We start from the raw sequence: 23,172 nt of genomic DNA, 5'->3' as shown, positions 1-23,172 counted from the left end.
TACGAAAATTATGAACCTTCAATTGTGCCAATTAACTACCCAATGCCAGTTGAAGTTTAACCAACCCCTGTTTAATTCCCAACCAGTAGAGAAAGCTAGCTTGAAGGAGAAAATAAATAAATTAAAAATTTAAAAAACTTTCTTCAGAATTCTAACCCTGAGGGAATAAGTCCTACTAGGAGAACCTGATTTTCTCTCCGTGTGCCTTGAGACCAGAGCTCTCAGGATTACTTATCTTTTCTAGATCATCTCTAGTTCCTGAGACTGAGGGGGAAAAAAAAAGGATGGAAAAAATTCTTTAACTTATTCCAACAGTTATTTACAACAAGTGAGTTTTATATTGTGATATCTGATTCATGACAGTTTAGAAAATGAAGTTATGAGATCTTTCATTGTGCCTGTCTATATGTTTATGTGTGCATTATTTTTGTTTTTACCTTTGGATGGTATTATCAGAATTAAATTGTGAGTTCTACTTAATTGGACTAAAGGAAATTGTTTATATAAATTCTCAAAAAAAAAAAAAAAATGCAGGAGGTTAATGGCCGGAATTAGTTTCAGGTTCACGTGAACTGGGAAATATTCAGTATTAAATTAATACCTGCTTTAATGTTTAAGTTTGTTGATCTAATTAATATAGACATGTCTTTAGAGTCATCAACATTAAGTGTAATACTTTTATTGCACTTAGGTCTAATATAAGTTCAATAAAATCTTGTTATATCTGTAGCAAATTTGTCAGCAAGGAAAGTAACTTGATGCGAAGAAACTTTTAAGGAAAGAAAATGTAAATGAGATAAGAGATTTTAGATAAACTCTGTTAAGAATAATTTTGTCTTAGGAATGTCTGTCTAAAATAGTCTCTCCAGATTTTGGTAACTTGAAATTCTAGAGTTGTGCTAAGTTAAGTGATGGAAGTTTGTTCAACAGTTAGGTCATTCCCAAATAAAATAAGATACTGAAACATTAATTACTGAACATTGGCTTCCTTTTACAGAGAAACAAAAGGTTTAGAACTATTAATAAATATGTTTGGTGCCACACTGAGGTATTTTCCATAAGAAAGCACATTTTTCAAGAAATTATTATTTGGATTTATGTTTACCAATCTACAGAGTGCTGATATAGAGGACAGTTCATGGGTGCTTAAGGAAAGTAGGATGTGTGTTTTCAGTGAAGAACGCATGAGGAACGGAATTGCAGTTTATCAAGGGAAAAGGAAATAGGTCTGATTCACAGCTGTCTGTTTCTGGATGGAAACAAAATAAAGTGATGGTACAGAAAGTCATGAAAGGTTTATGGAAAGTGGACCCCAACAAAAGAGTTTTGTGCATGGTCAGGATTGACTAAGTTTAAAATTAATTGAGTAAATGAATTTTAAAAGTAAGCTGGTGCAGAACTTGAATTTGGCTTTTTCTCTCGAGAGGACAAGATTTCTTAAAATGTTGAACTGCCTTTGATAACAGATTTCAAGTTTCTTTACCTTTTAAGTGACATGTTCTGTATTTGCCTTTGAAATCTTTTACTGTTACTTTGACTAAGTGAATAACTATTGTTTCACAGTGACCTGTGATCCTATCTGACTGAATGTTCTAAACCCTTTTGATATATTTTTTTTTTGACGAAACTTCCTAAATCAAATTCTAATGAAGTCCTCTTGACCTCTAGCTAACTTTGGGATGCTTCAAGTGGCCCCTGAAACATCCCAAAGAGAGATATTAAACTAATTAGGTTCATTTGGTATGTTAAATTACATGGGAACTATTGCCAAATGAGTAATAAATCTTCTTAGGTTATATTATATGGTAAATGTTACTAATATAGATATCCTAGAAATTATATAGAGTTCCTAAAATTGGTAAAATGTTATCAGTCATAATTCTAGTTATTATCTTAAAGTGTTGTATGTCATAGCAGTAACCAAGTTTCTCCGTTAGTTGCATTGTAATCAGATTTTAAACGTGCTTTCTTAAGTCTTTTGTTATTATAGACAGTTGTGGTTTTATTCTGAGGCCTTTGCAAAAATGCTTCCTCTTCAAGAAGATTTATAGAAAGGACCTTTGGATAAATACAAGTTTCTGACTTTCAGACCATAATGCTGAACTGGGTAAGAAATCAAAGAATTATAATGGGAAACCTGATGGCTTCATAAAACTGTTAACAAAAAGGATTAGTTACATAGGACTGAGTGAACTGCTGAATATGGTTATAATTTTTATGGTTTCTATCTGGAAAATTACTGGTTTAAATCTGTGTTTTCCAGGTATAAGGAAATTTTACCCTCAAACTAATTATGACTTACAGTAATTTGGTAAATTATACCTTTGTAAGTGAATTGAAACATTTATCTTTTCTCTCTATCTGCTCCCTCCAGAGATTGGAAACTCTTTGGTTCCCAGCAGCTTTATCAGATAAATTAGGAAGGCTACCTCACTAACAGGTACAGAAATCTCAAGGTATTTTGGGAAACTTGAAAAGGGAAGAATTCACCTAAATATGGGAGGAATTCACCTAGATAAATCTGTGATAAGCCCTCGTTGTGACTTTCCAAGCCCTGAGAGGTCTTTCAAAAGTTCAGTCTGGGACTCCTTATAAAAATTTCAGCAAAGCAAAAAAGTCTATGTGATCAATTATAGTCACATAAATCATCAGGCCAAGTTTTTGAGACCAGATTTATTTTGCAAACAAATTAGTCTTAATTTGGTTATATTTGGTAGAAATGAGGATAATTTTAGAGAGAAAAGATGTTTCAATGAATGTTAAATCCCAGTTTTGTTAATGGAGGTCTGTATTTACTAAGGCTCACTTCCTGGATAGTTCCTTACTGTTACATTATATTAATGTAAAGTTTAATTGAATTAGTAAAAGGACACTGTAAGTTTGTTCCTGAAGCTTATCTCAGTAATCTATCTTTGGATGAAGATCAGATGCTCCATGATCTGCAACCAGGGGATTATGCATACTGGAAAAGACATAATTCAAAGGACTATCTCCAACCTAGATGGCAGGACCCTTATCAGGTACTCTTAACTAGCTCAGGCACAGTGAAACCGAAGGGAATTGACTCTTGGATGAATTTCCACTCACAAAGGGACCCTGCACTGGATTGGCCTATAAAGAGGACGGCTGACCTCAAAATCACTTTAAAACAACGCTCAAACAGAGGAAAAACTACACTCACACCAGGACGAGAAGAAGACGACATTAGAAGTAGACAGCTAGCCCAAGATCCTGGGCCTGAGTCATATGATCATTTATAATGTTTTCTTGACTTCCTGGACCTTTGCATATAAATCAAATGTTTTTCTATCATGGGCATAACCCTATGCTAGTTTTAAAAATCAATCCAATTCTTGGGTTTGTAGCCAAGTACCTGTGTCTAGTACTTCTGGGTTACCTTGGTGAATTTCTTCCCTCCAAGGCTCTGATTGGTTGGCCCTTGGGAAATTTATTTTAAAAGAAAAAGTTTATAGTCCTGTTCAGGCCACTACTGGTGTTACTAGATGGGATAATTTCACCTGGCCAATTAATAATACCTGCTCTGACCCTGGCCATAAATATGAATTTTCCTTGAAAGTTACTCAAGCTCAATCAGAGCAACAAGCAAATGTCAGCCAAGGAATAAAACCTCCCACAGTTACGGGATAGATTTATGTGGTTAACACCAGGCTATGGTCATTTAAGTTTAAAAGCTCCTCTATGTTGGGAACAATTGAATCATACTAAGGATGATCAGCCTAGTAACATTAGGAAATTAGGCTGAGTGCCTTATGAACAAGGCCTACATATTCTTTCCCTTAGAGACAGTGATTGGTATGGAACTGACTGGGTCAGAGGATCAGAGATTCACTGGGTTGCACCTAATGGAACTCAGTGGATTTGTGGTGCTAATTTATGGCCTTGGCTTACCCCAGGATGGATAGGAAAATGTACCCTGGGATTCTCTTGGAGTCAAGGTCATATACGTAACAATTTAGAGATGACCCCAGCCAATCTACCATTGGTACGAGTCCAATGGGTCAAGAGATCTGTATTATGCTGGTATGACCATTTAACAACAATTTTTGTTCCTTCAAGAGGATTGGAGAATGTAATTGGCCATATTGAAGCCTTAACAAAATTCACTCAACAGCCTTTAAATGATAGTAACCAGGCTATTAGCTTACTGAATTCTGAGGTCTCCATGATGAGAAGAGTGGTGCTACAAGACTGCATGGCCCTCGACATCCTTACAGCATCTCAGGGAGGCACCTGTGCCATAATTCAAACTGAATGCTGTGTTTTCATACCTGATGGATCCTCTAATGTAACACGTTTAATGAAGCATATGAAAAATCAGATTTCTGCCTTAAGGGACCCACTCCCTAGTCTTGACGATCTCTTCTAAAACTGGTTTGGCGTAGGAAGCTCTTGGCTTAAATATTTACTTGTAACTCTATTAATGTTATTAGCTATGTTATTTGTATTTTGCCTGTTTTACAAGATTGTTGTTTCTTGCATTACCAATTGTGAGACTGAGCCACTGACAAAAATATATGGTTCTGTATGAGATCAATGATTGCAGTAGTGTAGCTCTAGATATGGGAAGATGCAACAAGAGGGAATTGTTTCCTGGATCATAACAGACTAGTAAATAAGAGAGGTGGTCCAGAGACCTTTGACTATTGTTTACAAGGTCTAGTCCAGTAATAGCACATTGAGTGGCCTATCAGCAAAATCTTCATTAGACCTAGGAATGAACCTTCCTAGCACCGTGGGACGAAATGGTCATGAAATGGCTCCCAAAGCATGGTCGAATTTATGACCATGAGAGGGCCCTATCAATCAACTACAAATTGACACTTGCCATCTACCTCTACAAGGATTAAATCATGTGCTGCGGCAGCTGCTGACTTTCAACATCCCCCCTGAAAGGAGTTCAAGGTGGAGAGCTGAAATGAGGCACTCTGTGCTCTGGGAAAAACTGGCAGAACAGGTCTTCAGATAGTCAGATATTTTCAGGAGCTGATTTTATGAGTCCAATTCTTGCATCTCCTCATATTTGGAAAAGAACTAAAATCCTTCATGGTGACGTCTGCTCCTCATGACTAGCAGAAACCTTCACAAGACTAGCAGAAACCTTCTGCAAAAAATATGTGCTTGATTGCATGAACTCCCCCTTCACCAAAATCACATATACTGACCTTCCTCCCTACCTCTTTGAGCAGTGTCTCAGAGCTCTCTGAAATGCCGTCTCCTGGGCTGCAGCCCTCATTTTGCCCCCAATAAAACTTAACTCGCAATTCTCACATTGTGCTTTTTTTTTTTTAATAAATTTATTTATTTAATTTTTTAATTTTTGGCTGTGTTGGGTCTTCATTGCGGTGTGTGGGCTTCTCACTGCAGTGGCTTCTCTTGTTGCAGAACACAGGCTCTAGGCACATGGGCTTCAGTAACTGTGGCATGCGGGCTCAGCAGTTGTGGCCCGTGGGCTCCAGAGCGCAGGCTCAGTAGTTGTGGCTCACGGGCTCAGTTGCTCCGCAGCACGTGGGATCTTCACAGACCAGGGCTCGAACCCGTGTCCCCTGCATTGGCAGGCGGATTCCTAACCACTGTGCCACCAGGGAAGCCCCTGTGCATTTTTTTTAAGTTGACCACTTCTTCCGTTTGGTGTGGGGTTTAGCATCTGTAAAACAGCTCAGGAAATGTGCATCAAATACTGTTATCTAGGTACTTCAGAGAGGAACTAAAGCAGAGGACAAGCTGGGAGGGATCTGTTCTGGAAGGGCGCACAGAATCCAGCATGGTTACAGAGCCACGGAGAGAGAAAGAAGTGGACAAACACAAGGGCTTGGGAATGATTAAATGTGGGGATTGAAGGAAGGAGAGAAATCAAGGTTGACGCCTGGGGTTATGTCTGAATAACAGGGCAATAAGTGGTGCCTTTATTGCCTCGAGAGCCTGGAGTCGTGGCGGTGGGGTGGGCGTTGGACAAGCTCAGCCGGAGGCACCCAAGAATCGGAGCTGGAGGTGGAGCTCAGGAGGTTACTGGATTGGAAGACAGCAGTGGCTTCAGGCCTGCGTGAGATGTTCGGAGAAGCAGCGAAGGGGTGCAGATTGAAAAGGGACTGGGCCTAGGAATTTGCAAACTCTGCAAGGGGAGGGAGGAGCCAGCAAAAGATAGGGTCAGTCCTCCAGCCTCCTTCCTCACTTTGCTCAGGGCTGCATCTCAGGCTGGAGCCCCTCTCCGGGTAAGGCTGGCAGAAGCGTGGGGCACGGGGTGGGCGCTGTCCTGGGGCCCCCTAGCTTTACAACCTGCTCTGTCCCTCACTGGCCCGTGAGAAAGGCACCTTCCTAGGCATCCCTTACCCTGAAACTGGGGATATTAAAATAGTAGTGCCATGAGAAGAAGATGAAGGCCAGGAGGAAATGAGGAAAGACTTAGGTACTAACTTTAAAAACAGAGTCGGGAGGTGAAATTGACAGTGTCTTTTGGAAGCAATGGTATAAGTGAGAGCTTTAGAGCTTAGGGGGCCTCCTCCTCCATTCCCTAGATGTGAGGTCTTGAACTTTATCTCCAAAGTATTTCTTCAGAGTATTTCTGACTGGGGATAGATTTGGAAGTAGTAACTTTTTCTGCATTTCCTTCATTGTTAGAACAATTGATTGAACTCCTTTTTTAAACAACAAAAGGAATAACATGTTTACTGTTATAATCATATAAATGTAAGCAAACACATATCTAGAAAAGTATCTTTGTGTGTGTGTGTGTGTGTGAGTACAAAATGGGATACTTTTCTACATACTAAACCTTAAATTTTGAATTCGGTATCATGGGCTTTGCTTGAATTCTAGACCCTGAGCACAGCTGCACGGGAGACCAAGTCCTGCTCTGCAGGGAACTCATCCTCCTTCCAGGACAAGGACCCTCAGTGGGTGAGCAGTGGTAAAAAAGAAAATTCAACCAATTTGAAGGTCGAATTGGACAGCATCCCATCTAGCAACTAGAAGTGTGTTCCTAGCAATTACACAAAATGGAAGGTTTTTAAATAAGAAGAAGGGTGGGACAAGAGAGCCATTAGGGAAAGAAAAGATTATTTTTAGGCCAGATGTCTTTTGAGGAGAAGGGAATGTCAGTTTTATCATGCAGACTGCTTCTTCCTCTGGGGGTCAGGCTATGGAGAGGGCCCACATGACAGATGACCTCCTTGGTGCCAGTCAGAAAATTCCAAACTGGTTGGCTAAGATTACATTTCTGGGGAAGGTGGAAACTGCAAGTAAGTCAAGTATTAAGTCTAGGTTGGTGTTCTGGGCTTTAGCATAAGTGATGCCATTTGGGGCCTGTGGTTTTTCTTTAGCAGCAGCTAAGACTTGGTAGTTGAGTGGCTTGGTAATTGGAGAAGTGGAGAGGGGTGTGGGAACAGACATATTTTACAGAGAAATCAGGGGAATTGACCTTCTGAACACATGAGGAATGATTCTAGGGTGGGGACCCTTAACCTGGAGCTTTGGTAGTCTGATATTATTAGCAGAATCCATGACTTTGTCACCACTGGAAATCGCAAGTATTTTCATTTCATATTACAGTTTTGCAGGTATCATGAAACAAAGTTTTACACTGTAAGTCAAAATTCAAAAATAGTTTAGATCTGCCACTCAATCTTGTTAAATAATAGATTAAGAAGCTCACATATTCTATATCTCCAATTATTGTTTTGATAACTGTATCATGCTAAATTCCATTCAGATATGAATGAAAACAAATGTGGTCTCTTTCCTGCCCAAGATCCTAGACACCCTGAAATTCTATCCACTCCGGGTTCAGAATCCCTAAATTAAGGTGGAAAGAAAGGTTTAAACACCCAGGCTGGACCAAACTTGGCAAGTTTCAGGTCACGCTTCAGGATCATCAAAAGGGGTTTAGCATTTAGGAAGACTCCAGAGTGTTGACCTAAAATAAAGGCACAATGTGAGAGTTGCGAGTTAAGATTTATTTGTGGCAAAATGGGGACTGCAGCCTGGAAGACAGCATTTCAGAGAGCTCTGAGACACTGCTGCAAAGAGGTAGGGGGGAAGGGTCAGTATATATGTGATTTTGGTGAAGGGGGAGTTCATGCAATCAAGCACATATGTTTTTGCAGAAAGTTTCTGCTAGTCACGAGGAGCAGACGTCACCATGAAGGATTTTTGTGCTTTTCTAGATATGAGGAGATGAAAGAATTGGGCTTATAAAATGAGCTCCTGAAAATACATAACTGTCTGAAGATCTGTTCTGCCAGTTTTTCCCAGAGCACAGAGTGCCTCATTTCAGCTCTCCACCTTGAACTCCTTTCAGGGGGCATGTTGAAAGTCAGCAGCTCCAGCAGCACATGATTTAATCCTTGTAGAGGTAGATGGCAAGTGCCAATTTGTACTTGACAAGAGGCTCTTAATCAGTGCGGTGATGAGTGCTGCTTTATGTTCTAAGGAACTTGCTCTAACAATATACAGCAGGAGGGTGAAATTTGGAGACAGGAATCAGGAAGGGTGAGAAACGCTGAGCAATTCACACACCCAAGGCATTGTGGGTGGGGAGGGTTGGCGGGGTGGTAAATGTTTTGGTGTGCCTTTTAATAGTGTGATTCCTACTCATCTTGTATGACTTTAGGCTGTGTTAAGTAGTTCAAAATGGAGTCACAGTGGCCAGTGGGCGCCTCCATGATGATTGTTCTTAAACAGTCGATGTTAGACTGCGAGTGTTTAAGTGTGGCATTTTAGGTGTGTTAATATGGGTACGGAATTTGTTTGGTAAGGTCCAAGGAGAGACATCATTGGAACAGGAGCAACTGATGTAGTTAAGACCCCCTCACCCCCACCCAGGGCTTAACTGGTGCTCCCTATTAGATGCTCCTTAAAAATGAGACCACTGAGCTGAGCAGCTGGAAGGCTCTTGTCTGGGGACTGAGTCTGTGCAGCTGGAGGCTCTGTGACTTCCTGCTCACCCTAGTCTTAAGACCCGTTGTTCGGGGGCGCCACTCATGAGCGCTGCCTCCTGCCAGATCCCTCTTGTCACTTGCGTGACAAACTTATGGTGCGTGTGTGACTGTGTGCAATAAATGTGATCTCGGGTGGCCTCAACCTGCAGCGGTTTGAAGCGGGGTTTCAGTCCCCGGCCAGAGATTGAGGTCAGGTCGCAGCGGTGAGAGCACCGAACCCGAGCCACTAGACCAGTGATCAGTGACAAGGCCCTGGACCTTTTGGCTTTGCAGAAAAAGAATTTCCACAAAGACGGAAAGTAGTGAAACAAGTAAAGTATTTATTAGGAGGAAAAAGAATATACAGTACCTGTGGATAGACACACGGGCGGACTCAGAGAGAGAGAGTCGCCCCCTTGTGGCAGTTTAAATCACTTACATGGGAGATTTCTTCCGGGTTTCCTTTGGCTAATCATTTTGATTTGCTTTGTTCAAAGTCCCTATTTGGTATATCTCAGGATCCTCCCATGTATGCGTGCACATCTCTTAGCCAAGACGGATTTCACCAAAGAGGCCTATGGGGAGACTTGGCATCACTTACTATGGGGTGGTGCCCCCTCCCTTTTGACCTCCAGGGAGCCTTTATGCACATGTGTAGCCAGGGAGGTCTCCTGACTTCGAGAATGAGAAATATGTGGTCTCTTATCTTCTCTCTGGCCAGGGCCCGGCCTCCTCTCTCAATTGTCCTGTTATTCTCCTCTTGGAGTATCGGTCCACAGGGAAGGAATCTCCAACCGTTTGCCCTGGGGGCCCATCTGTCTCCTGCCTCAGATGGAGCAAATCATAAATTGAATTTGGCTGTGTTTCGTAGTCTCCAATTCCGGGACTCACCTGGCCTTCCTGAAAGGCTGGGCCACCATAAACCAATTTCCCCTTAATCAGGGGTGGAAAACAGCTTGCTTTGATTTTCTTGGCTTGTGACTGCCATCATTTCATATGTTTATTATCTACTTGCATTTCCTCTATGCTGAATTAACTTTTCAGAATAGGCAGGTTGTTCTTAGTGTGATTTTTTTTTTTTTTTTCTGTATTTGCTGGCGGTTTTGTGGACTCCCTTTTCTCGAGAGAAAGAACAGTTCATATTCCCATCCTGCTTCTCTGTGACCACCCAGCGTTTGACATTACTGTATACTTTTTACATTTTAATTACCCAAAAGGTCTAACAGTTCCTGCTGCCCCTCTCAAGGTGGAGAGGGGGGATATTTGGCCCAGAACTGACCATCATCAGCTTTCTCCAACACTGGAACCAGTTTTGTTAGCATTCCCCTGACTGCTAAAACTGAGCATGTTTTTATCTGTTCACTGTCCATTCTCATTTCTATGGTTTTGTGTCTATTTACAAAAATGGGACTGTCCTATCTGCATTATCTGCAGCTTGTTTTTCCTCTGATATATCCAGGACATCCCTAACCAGTGCACTGTGTCTCTGATATAGTCACTAATAGCCACCTAACTCTGACTCCTCAGTGGGCATAGGGCTTCTTTGGCTCAATCCTTCTCTTATTAAAGGGCATTGTTTTCTGAGTTTTTGTCACAAAAAGCTCAGTGCTAAACCTTTTTTTGTGTACTGTTAAGTCTAGGTGGTTTTACTCCTGGTGTAGATTCTCGAGGGGAGAGTGTATGTATTGTTTCTGATTTTAATAGGTGTTCCAAGTTCCTGAAAAGTTATAACTATTCCCACACCAGATGGGTAAAATGATCCAATTTTTTTCAATTATAGCCACAGTTTCTGGGTTTGGGCAACTTTTCATGTTTAGTATTCATTACTTTCCAATTCCCTCTTTTTAAAATTTTAGTTTATCAATTTACATAAACTTTTACTATAAGAAACATTAATGATTTTTGTGGTGGTTTAGAATTTGTTATTCTCTCTTCTGTGAAATACTTCCCTGTTTTAGCTTTTTTGCAGTTCACAACTCTTTAATGAAAACTGTCTGTTCTATATGGTTAAATGGAAAGTTCTGGACATCAAACCTTTTATTAAATGTTGAGCATTTTATTGACTTTTCTTTATACTCATCTGACGAGGACTTTGTGTTTGTTTCTACTTTTGGATCAATATTTGATTATTTTACAGTTTTGCTAGGATATCATTTATTTCATCTAGATTTTTTTCTATATTACTATACATTTGCAAATTTATCTTTTAAAATCCTCACACTGGGTCCTTCTTCATGCTTAACTTCGCACACTGTAATTTTCTTCTCTTTAAGGAAAATTCTTACTTGGTTTTTGATTTTATTCTTTACAGCTTTCTTTTAAATTTCTACTTTTATCGCAACCTTTTGTCTTTTCTTTTCTTAGTTTTGTCTTAGCCATGTTGTTTGGAGCACAAAGATATTTATATTTGGAGATTACTGTAACTGAAAATTTTTTCTTTGCTTCATTTCATACTTTTGACCTGAATTATGCTTTATTGGTCAGTACTACCTTCTCTGTGCTTTAATTTTGTCAGCATTTATCTGTACAACTTTGCCCTTATTTTCAGTTTTCCTTGGTATTTTGCTTTAATAGTATTTGTAGGACATAGAGAGCAGTCTTCTTAATGAAATGAACTTGGGTTCACTCACCTAACACACAGCAGTCAATCTACTGACACTGGGTTGTGGTGAAGGATAGAACAGCATTTATTTGCAGGGCACCAAGCAAGGAGAATAGGTAGCTAGTGCTCAAAGGACCTGAATTCCTTGCTTGGTACCCTGCAAATAAACACTGTACTTTTCCTTCACCACAGCCTGGTGTCAATAGATTGACTTTGTTGCAAGCGAACCTGAGTTCAATTATGTAACAATTTTGGTGACCATGAAATGACCACCATCCCAACTGGGTGTCTTGACTGTGGCACATTGGTCTCTGACAGGAGGTGGCTGTAAGATTCTGTCCAACAGCTTCCTGAGCACCTTTGTCTCAGGGACAGCCCTTAGCATCTGCCACCACCTGGGTGTCGATGGTCCTCAGTGCTTTCATGGTGAAGGAAGCAAGGCACTTGCTTGAGATGTCTCTGCTAAATAGCAGAGCTCATGTGTGATGCACCAGGGTAATTTTTCTTTAGGCGCTTGGCTCTGTCTGTGGCAGGGCATTGATTTTGGGGATTTTCTGTATTGGACTAAGGAATCTGTAATCCTGAGAGATGCCTTGTGTTTGTTTGCTTGCTGGCCTCCTTGATATTTGACAGCATGAGCTGTGAACAACTAAAGATGGGTAATCAGAGCTCTGTTCCATCTTGTAGCCTGTTAGGGTATATTCAGCAGAACTGGGAAATTTTTAGTTACGCACCTCTGAAAAGAAAAAAAAATGGTGTTCTATAGTAACATTCCTTGGCCTCAGTACTCTTTAGGATCTAGAGAACACTGGCCCCCAAAGTCTCTCTAAATTATAACACTATCTTTCAACTAGAAATATACTGTGAAAGGGGAGTATAGTATATAATTTGAAAATGGGATGATGTTTCTTATGAAGAGCCTTTTATACTGTTGTATCAAAGTGAGCCTATTCAGAGAAAAATGTATCATGCATAGAATTATGATACACAAAGGAATTTCTTCCAGTAAGGTGATATTAAAAGCTTTACCAGATTCTCAGAAATCAAGAGACAAGGAATTAATTCAACAAATAAATGCTCCTAGAGTTCTGCCACCACTGCCTCTGTATGGTGGGCAGAATGGGGAAGCAGGCACCAGGGCCTAATATCAGACAGTAGCCAACTCACCCCCACCTGCTCTGGCAGGAGCTGAGGAAAACAGACTGGTGTCCTTCTTGTACCTGACAGGGCACCAATTTTGGCCAGGGAACTACTATTGTTCAGGCAGAGCATTTCCCACTGAGGCAGATTCCTATTGGAGGAATAAATACCCAAGATCAGCCAGCAGGATTCATGTGGATACACTCTCCCTTTTCAACCTCAGACTTGTTTAATTGGAAAAATAATATACCAACCTATTGGGAAGACCCTAACAGGATGGAATATTTATTCTTCTCCATCTTTGCCACCCACAACCCAAATTGGGCTGACGTTCAGAGTTCGCTAGCTACCCTGTTGGCTGAGGAAGAGAGGAGGATGGTGATAGAAAAGGCTAGAGAAGAGACAGATAGAATGCATGCTTCTGCCCCTAACAAACCCATCCAAGCACCAGCAGCAAATGCAATTCCCACCACAGATCTAGGAAGGGATGAGAATGACATAGGAGATAAAGCTCGAAATGAGCATTACACGGAGTGCATCTTAGCAGGGCTCCGAAAGGGAGAGCTGACACAGGTGGTTTCATAAGGTGCAAGGAGTGTGCCAACTGCCACAGGAGAACCCCTGAGTCTTTGGAGAGAATGTATAGGGCATATTGCCAATATATAGATGTGGATCCAGATAATCCAGAGAATTTCACGTTAGTTAATCAGACCTTATGGCTCAGAGTGCCCCAGCTGCAGAAGATAGAAGGGCTTTTTGGCCTGCCCATATCTCATTTGGTAGAAATTGCTTTCAGTTTTTCAAAGTCGGGAGGATATACAGACCAAAAAGAGACCCGTTAAATGAAGCAGCAGATGTCCCTTTTGGAGGTGACACTCACAGGAGAAAGGGAGAACAAGTCATCTGAGCAGAGGATAAGATCCCAGGGAACCAAGAGAGTGAAGGGTGGCCCCCAGAAGGGAGACCCCAAAAAGGGACATGTTAAAGTGGGTCCCCAGCAGTGCCTATCGTAAGCCAAGAAGGAAATTTGCCCCAGCTCAAAAAAGAAACTGGAAGAGGAGGAAAAAGCATTGTTCATGCTGTAGTAACGGAAAGTGACAGAGTGAGGAAGGCCTGGCAGGGAGTCTGCTTGGGGGAGACAGGCTCCTTCCCACTTCCCAAGAGGAGCCCTGGGTAACCCATTCGTGGGAAATTAACAAATTGACTTTCTGATTGATACTGGAGCCACTTGCTCTGCTTTGGACACTCGATTAACTAGTTAACCCAAAAAAGCGCAATGGCGAGAGGAGTCTCCAGGAAGCCTCTCCAAAAACTGCTTGTGCAACCTCTAGACTGTCAGATTGAGGCTACTAACTTAAAACACAGCTTTTTGTACATGCCAGAGTGCCCAGTCCCATTGCTGGGGTGAGATTTATTAAGTAAATTCAATACTAAATTGACTTTCATACCTGGACAACTGGATATAGAGGTACCACAGGAACAAGTCTGTGCCTTGCAGGCAGCCCTCTTCTGTCAAGGTATGGAGGAGTCACCACCAGCATTCATTTCTGAAGACATCTTGCAGCAGGGAAGCCTGGGACCATGGGCTACTGTAGGCCAGGGAAAGCCATTAGGGCTGTCGAGTAAAGGTGAAACTGAAGCCAGACACTCAGGCTCTGAGCTTAAGGCAATACCCCTTAAAGGAGCAAGTAAAACAGTGATCCAGGCTTTTATAATTGCCTTTTTGAAATGCAAGCTTATTTGCCCCCCTTTCACCATATAATACTCCCATCCTGCCTTTAAGGACCTACGAGCCATAAATCAGATAGTGGAAGATATTCACCCTGTTCTCCCAAATCCCTATATTCTGCTCATTGTCTTACCCAGAGACATTTGTTGGTTCACTGTGCTAGGCTTAACAGATGTCTTTTTCTGTGTCCCTGGGAGTCCTAATTCCCAAGAGTCATTTGCATTTGAATGGGAAAATATAGAAAACAAAAGCAAACAACAGTACTGCTGGACAGTATTGCAAGGACTTTAAACCCCACCCCACCCCATGTTGTTCACGAAAGTGCTAGCTAAAAATGTAATGGAGCTCCAGCTACAAGAGGGAGCTCTGCTCACATATGTGGATACCTTCACAACTAGCAAGATGAAGAACTCTGGTAAAAACACTGGGACTACTTTGAACTCTCTGGCCAAATGATGCTATAAAATCTCTGGGAAACAAGCCCAAATTTCCCAACCACCTGTGAAATATCTAGGATTCAAACTGACAAAAGGCCAGAGGAATTTGCTCCAGGACTGCCGGCAGACAGTAGCCTGGGTGACGGTGCCCACCACCCAAAGACAGTTGTGTGGGTTCCTGGAATGGCAGGATTCTGCTGCATTTGGATCCCCAACTTAAGTTAATAGGTAAGCCACTGTATGAGGCCCTAAAAGGGGCTGACAATAAGCCCTTAGTGGGGACGGGAGAATGTCAAAGACTTTCCAAACAATGAAGGAAAAACTACTGACTTCCCCGGTCCTGGGTTTGCCAGATTTGAAAAAGCCATTTGATCTTTTTAAACATGAAAAACAAGTAGTGAGACTGGAGGCATTGACCCACAATCTGAGAAACACAAAATGCCCAGTATCCTACTTGTCAAAGACTTTGGACATTATAATCCAGGGATGGTCAACATATTTGAGTGTCATAGTTGCTACTCGAGATTTGTTGCAAGAGGCAGAGGATTTCACTCTAGGACAGCCAAGCAGGGTGTATACGTCCCACTATGTGCTGCCACCGTTGGAATAAAAGGATGGATATTGGCTCACTTCAGGCCACCTGGGAGGATATCAGGCCATTTTACTTGATAATCCTAATGTGATTCAAAGACTGTGTCTTCCTTGAACCCAGCCACACTGCTCCCCACCCCTTTGGGTGGCCCATGCTTGCAGGCCCATGTATGATTTATGCAGGTCATTGAGCAGCTGCTCAGACTTGATTAATGTTCCGTTGGGAGATCCAGACTTGGAGGTGTTCACAGATGGAAGTAGCTTCATGGACCACCAACACTAAAAAACCAGATACTCAGCGGTAACCCTACAGGACGTCCTAGCAGCAGAAGCTTTGTCATCAGGTACCTTGGCCCAAAAGGCTAAAATTATTGCCCTTACTTGACCTTTACATCTCAGTGAAGGTAAGAAAGTTAACATCTATACTGACTCAAAATATGCCTTTTCAGTTGTGAATGCACATGGGGCAATTTGGAAAGAGAGTTTGCTCACTTCTGAAAGAAAAGAAATCAAACATGCCCTCAAGAAGTTTTGAAACTGCTAGACACAGTGCTCAAGCCAAAGGAGGTGGCAGTGGTGCATTGCCCAGGACAGCCAGGACCAAAACACCTTTGGTTATAGTTCTGTTCCTAAGTATACACCTGACCCAATTTAGCCCGACATACTCACATGAGAACTTCGAAAGTTCACAGAATTGGGATTTGATTTTACCCATCTAGGATCAAATGGTAAATGCTCAAGGAGTGTTTTCAATTCCTGAATATCTAATGGAGAAAATAATTGGATCAATATACCTGAGCACCGATTATGGGTATCCAGTGGATCCAGGAGTACATTTAAAGACCAAATATGCACAGGACAACTCAAAGAATATTACGAAAATGTAAGATTTGTGCTAAAAATAATTCCAGCACTGGCACTCCCCAACCCTGCATGGAGTCCAAGTTAGAGGGAAGGGCCTGAGAGAAGTTTGGCAAGTAGACTTTACAGTCATGCCCAAAGTTAAAGGAAACTTTCACTATGTACTAGTGATGACGAGCACCTTTATAGGCTGGCTACAAGCATTCCTTTGCTAGAGTGAAGAAACTTCAGAGGTAGTAAAGGTCTTGCTCCAGGAGATAATTCCTAGATTTGGGCTACCCAGCTCAATTCAGAGTGAGAATGGAGGCGCCTTTATTGATAATGTGATTCAGGAGGTATCTAAAATATGTGGAATAAAGTGGAATTTGCATGCATCTTGGAGGTTTTGATCGACAAGAACCACACCTTAAAAAGGATGATAGCTAAAATCTGTCAAGAAACTAATTTAACCTCAGATAGAGTGTTTCTGGTTGAACTGTTTAGAATTAGAATGTGTCATAGAAGTAGACTCCAAGTGAGTCCTTATGAAATATTGTATGGGAGACCCTTCCTCTATTCTGAGCAGTTTGGTAGCCAGACATATGACCAAAAGGTAAAAGAAGTAGACACTGTAAGATATGTGCAAACACTGGGGTTAGTTTTAAATGCTATTCTTAAATTTGCTACTAAAAAAAAATGATGATTCCCACAGATGTCCCCCTCCAGTGTTTTTTTTTTTAATTAATTAATTAATTTATTTATTTATTTTTCTGGACAGGAATATCATCCATTTATTCATTCTACAAATGGGATACATAAGCAAAACAAGTAAATATAAATCCTTGCATTCTTGGAATTTATATTGGTGGAATGGGTGGAAGACAGGCAATAAATAATAAACAGAACAAATAAGTAAAATATATGACATACTACATGGTGATAAGTGGTACAGAAAAAATACAGCAGAGTCAGCAATATTGTGAAGCAGGAAGTGGTTTGTGGTTTTAAATAGGGTAGTTGGGTGAGCTTTATTCAGACAGCAATATTTAAGGAAAGGTTTGAAGCAGGTGCACGTACAACCAGGTGGGTGTCTGAGGGAAGAGCACGGATAACGACAGCTGCCTCTAGTGGATCAGGTGGCCAATGCCAAGGTCCTCAAGCAGGAGGTGCCTGTTGAACAGGAGGAAGATCAAGGAATCCAGAGTGAACAAGGGAAGACTAATAGGGGACAATGCCAGAAAGACAGAAGTGCCTCCAGTGTTTTAGACCTGGAGACTGGGTGCTCTTCATAACGTGGAAGGATGTACACCCAAAGAACCAACTCCAACCATGGTGGGTGGGGCCTTACCAGGTTCTGCTAGTAACTTGTTCATCTGTTAAATCAACAGGAGTCAAGCCGTGGATCTGCTGCACACGGCTGAAGCTGGCTTCTGATCCAACTACAAGTCCACAGTCCTCGGCAGTTACAGAAAGGACAACCACAACGCTGACTGAAAGCCAGTGCTCCTCCCTACAAGTCTGGACGGGGGCTTCAGTTAAAATTAAAGAAAGTATCTTAGATAAGTAGAGAATGAATTGTGGCCATTCATAATAACATTTGTAATTGGCTGGAGCATTTTTCTGATTTATTATTTGCTTATATCCCTGTGCTTTTTTCTTGATTCATCTAATCATTTTACCTGTGATTATATTGCAGTCAATCAAACCTGTAATTTGTTGTGATATTACATAACCCTTGCTCTATTTTAATTTAACCCTTGTGATAATAGGGTTAATACCAAAGTTTAGGGTCACTGCTATTTTCCCAGACAAGCTGTTGGCCCGAACTGTAATGATGGCTCTTGCTTTTCTTTACTGTCTCATCCCACTGGTATCTGCTGCTTCCTGGGAGGAAAATACTCTCATTAGGTTGTCTCAGAGTATAGCCAGAAGTAGGAATTTAAGTAATTGTTGGATATGTCATTTGAAATCTGAAACCATCCAGGAAAACTATATCCCATTTGTGATCCCTGTAACTGAGTTTTATGCTGTGCCAGACCCCATAACCTACTATAATCTTCCGCCTTCAGGCCTCACATTCCAAGTTCAGCTAATTAAAGAAGTTCAGAATATGCCAACACCTTGCTTCAACCTGTCTGAAGTAATTTCCATTGGAGGGGAAGTTACCACAGGTCCCCCGCGTTCCCTCAATTTCCTTCTGAAAAAATGTGATGCCCAAAATCCCCTGAATTGTACACTTGACAAATGTGTAAGGGCTAAAACTGACACAAATTTATGCCAGAAAGTCAGACAAGTTGGATATCATGTAAACGGGCTATGGAAGGCTTGCAATGGCTCTCACCCCTGGCTTGATAACATAATCTCTGTACTCCCCAAAAATGAAAGAATTGATGACACTACCATGGGAGGTATAACTTGCTCCCCTCCAGGATATATCTTTGTCTGTGGCATAGGGAGTGACTCACCAAAGCAAGGATGGGCATTTCGCTGCTTAGATAGCTGGGAAATTGAAGGGTCATGTCTACTGGGATATTTTAGGATCCCTTTCTCCTTGCACAGCCTGGAGAGCATCACTTCCCTCTCTAAATCAAACACACATCTTAAAAGAGAGATATTGGAAGGATATGAGGACAATATAGGACAAAGTGTTTTTGGCAGCCCCATACCATCTGCCAGACTTTATGTCAATAGAGATATGATCCATAACCTATCTGCCACAATTGGGAAAATTGCTGAGGACATAGCTAAAGGTATTGCAGCCCAACAAACATCTTTGAACTCATTGGCTCGAGTGGTGCTGGATAATAGAATAGCCCTTGACTTCTTACTGGCAAAACAAGGAGGAGTATGTGCAGTGGCTCATACCACATGCTGTACATACGTCAATACCTCTGGAGACGTTGAAACCCAAGCCAACAGAATAATTCAAAAGGCTACCTGGTTACAGGATGTACGTAAAGAGGACATGCACCAGGACTTATTTTCCTGGGTACTATCTGGAATAGGGGGACTCTTTTGAGTACTGTTACAAGGCTCCATTTGATCATCATCCTCTTTTTAATGTGTTTATTAATTTTCAAATATTTGTCCAGACGCTATGGCAAAGTGTTCAAAGAGAGAGATAATATGTTCATAATGCAAAATACTGATGCTAGGCCTGGGACTTGAGAATTCTTAGAAAAGAAGGTCCAAGACTTTCTTTCCTCTAATCCTGAAGAATTGACATCGCCCCTGTTCAGCAGGAAGTAGCCAGAACGGTCGTCGCCCCATTCCCCTCAGGATTGAGGAGTATCGAAGAGAAGAGGGAACTGAAACAGAGCTTGACCCTGCAGTGCCCTCCTTCATACAATTCCCTCTTGTCCCCACTTCTTTTTTGTAGAAAAAGCTTGAGTTTTTGAGGCCTTCCCAGAGTTCTAAAGAGCAGACTCAAGCAGTTAATGATTACAGAAGTGAGGAAATGCAGAAACAAAGCAAAAGCAATCTAGCAAGAAAAGCTCAGCCATAAAACAGAATCACGGGACTCCTAGTTCCTCCTCAAGGGATATAGATAACAATCTGTTGCAACATATCTCTGAGTTGTTTTACAGAAACCAAGACCTCATGATGAAACCTGATGACCACAGCTAAGGAGACCTAGACAAGTTGGAGCCAGAAGAGTGATGATCAAGATGCCAGATATCACTTTGTTGCTTAACACCCATCCAATCAGAAGAATCCATGAGCTAATCACATGTTTAAGACCCTTATCTTTAATTTTAGTCTTTAAAAACACTTGCCTGAAAGCCCTCAGGGAGTTCAGGTCCTTTAAACATTAGCTGCCCATTCTTCTTGCTTGGCACCCTGCAAATAAATGCTGTACTTTCCTTCATTGCAACCCTGTGTCAGGAGATTGACTTTGCTGTGCCTCGGGTGAGTGAACCGAAGTTTGGTTCAGTAACAACCTGTGTTTCAATTGGGAGAGCTCAATGGTTTTTTTAAATGATTTTTCAGTTTTTCTGAATGTTAGGAGCACTTTCAAGCATACAAGAGTAAACTCTCATACCCATTATGCAGATTCAAGAACAAGCATCTTCCTCACTTGCCTCATCTATTTTTTTTTTTTTTTTTGCTGAAGTATTTTAAAGTAAATCCCAGACATCATGCCATTTCACCCTTAAAAACTTCAGTACCTATCTCTTAAAACATAAGGGTGTTTTCTCAAATAATCACAATATTATTATCCCAGTTAATAATGTTAGGGAATATCATATTCCCTAATATTTAATACTCAGTCCATATTCAAAATTTCTTGCTCCTCAGCAACTGATTATTCAATCCAGGATCTAAATAAGGGGCACACAATTCTCTCCATCCGCTAAAGTAGAACAACACCTTATTCCCCAAGGCATTAAAGTATAGGAGCCCTGTTGAAAGTGCTATCCAGTGGACTTTTCCTCTCGCTTCCTCATAGTCACCTGGACAGCTTCAGGTACAACTCCTGTTTTTAAATAGTTTGCTCCATTAAGAGGGATAAAACTAATACTGATCACTTTTTTATTAGTAGTCATTTTTATGCTTTCTCTTTTGACTTTTTCTCTGACTTAAGATCTTTTGTGTACATTTTTTCTTCACCTCCTGTCACTCATAAATTGAGTTATTTTATCATAAATGAATGCTAAATTTAAGGCTTTTTAATAACCACTATAGGTTTTTAATGTGGTTAATGTAGTGAATTATGTTTATAAATTATTTGCTTTTAAACTTCTTGCATTTTTTTAATGTGGTAAAGTATACACAACACAAAATTTACCACAACTATTTTTAAGTATACAGTTCAGTGGCAGTAAATGTATTCACATTCATGCAACCCTCACCACCACCCATCTCACAATTTTTCCATCTTTCCAAACTGAAACTCTACCCATTAAACATTATCTCCCTATTCCCCTCCTCCCCCCAGCCCCTGGCAATACCATTCTATTTTCTTTCTCTCTGAAGTTGACTATTTTAGGTACCTCATATTAGTGGACTCACACAATACTGGTCCTTTTGTGACTGGCTTATTTCACTAGCATAATGTCTTCGAGGTTTATCCATGTGGCAGCATGTGTCATATTTTCCTTCCTTTTAAAGGCTGAATAATACATTGTACGTATATACCACATTTTGTTTATCCATTCATCCTGTGAAGGACACTTGGGTTGCTTCCACCTTTTGGCTATTGTGAATAATGCTGCTGTGAACATGGGTGTACAAATAAATAACTTAGTGCCTGTTTTAAATTCTTTGGGATATATACCCTGAAGTGGAATTGCTGGAACATATGGCAATTTTATAGTTAATTTTTTTAGGAACACCCTTATTTTCCATCGTGAATCCCCTTGCACTCTTGAATAAACCAACTCGATCTTGGTGTATCCTTTTAAATAACTGTTGAATTTGATTTGCTACTATTTTTTAAAGATTTTTGCATCTCTACATATTTTTGAGTTTGAGGAAAATAGCTTTGTTTTCCATTGTCCTCTGGTTTGTTATTGAAGTTATCTAGCCTTCTGGAGCATATTGAAATATTCCCTTTTTTGCTGTTCTCTAGAGGAGTCTGGGTACTACTAAGATAAAAGTTGTGTATCAATTTTCAAGTTTAATTGTGAAAGTTTGATAATATTCCTGTTTTGTTTATCTGTGCCTGTATCCCCTTTTTGTTCATAGTGTTATTTATTTGTACCTTTTTTTCTATCTAGGTCAATGCCACCCAGAGGTTCAATGTTTTCAACTTTCTGGGTCCATTTTGTTTGTTTGTTTCTCTCACAATTTAACTCAATTTTCACCTATTCTACTTTTCTAATATTTTAAGTCTATAAATTTCCTTCATTTCATCACTTTCACCACAAGTAGTTATTATGATTGATATCCAATATTTTCAAATTTCCCTTATTTTTGGCTGATGAGTTATTGTAGAATTTAAATAACTGTATCTTTTAGTATTTAAATACCAAACATAGAAATCTTTACCTTTTAATTTTGTGCTCTCTTAATTTTTCCTGGTTCAGTTTTTATGTAATGAGAAAATTTGAAATTCTTGATTGTAAGTATACATCTTTCCTTTGCCCTGACATTAATGTTGTGTTAGCTGCTCCTATGAGTCTTACATCACAGTCTTTTTGTAATACAGTAAGTTCCCTACATACAAACAAGTTCCATTCCGAGAGTGCATTGTTAAGTCCAATTTGTTCATAAGTCCAACCAAGTTAGCCTAGGTACCCAACTAACACAATCAGCTACATAGTACTGTACCATAATAGGTTTACAATACTTTCACACAAATAATACATAAAAAACAAACAAACACAAAAAATAAAGAAAACATTTTTAATCTTACAGTACAGTACCTGGAAATGTACAGTAGTACAGTACAACAGCTGGTGTACAGGGGCTGGCATCGAGTGAACAGGCAAGAAGAGTTACTGACTGGAGGAAGGAGAGGAGGTTGGAGATGGTAGAGCTGAAGGATCATCAGCAATAAGAGATGGAGGGCAAGCTACAATTTCACTCATGCCTGACATTGATGGCACAGGTTCTGGTTCCTTGCAGGATTTGATTCTATCTGCTTGCTTGAAAAAACAATCCCATGATGTCTGAGTAGTAGCTCTTTTTTTCTCTCATCATGTATGACACAGTAGCACTGGATTGCATTCTGAATGGCTGCTTACACCTTCATGTACCATTCTATGTTCGGGTCCTGTGTCTCCTCAAATAAAGAAAATCCCCTTGCCTTTTCTTGTGTCATGAATCTCTTTGGTTCTTCAGTTACTTCTTCTTCCTCTTGTCTCTCTTCGTCCTTTCTCTGGGCCTCCAGTTCCATCAGGTCTTCATTAGTAAGGTCCTTGTGTTGCATGGCAAGGAGTTCAATGAAGTCGTCCT

At 40.6% G+C, this 23,172-nt stretch overlaps 1 long non-coding RNA gene across 1 annotated transcript; it reads left to right on the top strand.

Moving 5' to 3' along the window:
* The first annotated feature begins 304 nt into the window (after window positions 1-304).
* Window positions 305-22,796, top strand: LOC309657125. Its single transcript, XR_014261660.1, has 3 exons — window positions 305-6,230; window positions 6,835-6,915; window positions 17,661-22,796. It is a non-coding gene; the product is annotated as an uncharacterized lncRNA (long non-coding RNA).
* Window positions 22,797-23,172: the final 376 nt, after the last annotated feature.

The sequence above is a fragment of the Balaenoptera physalus genome, assembly GCF_965194825.1.
Source record: "Balaenoptera physalus genome assembly, chromosome: 1".
Lineage (NCBI taxonomy): Eukaryota > Metazoa > Chordata > Mammalia > Artiodactyla > Balaenopteridae > Balaenoptera > Balaenoptera physalus.
This window is presented reverse-complemented; position numbering and strand designations above follow the sequence as displayed.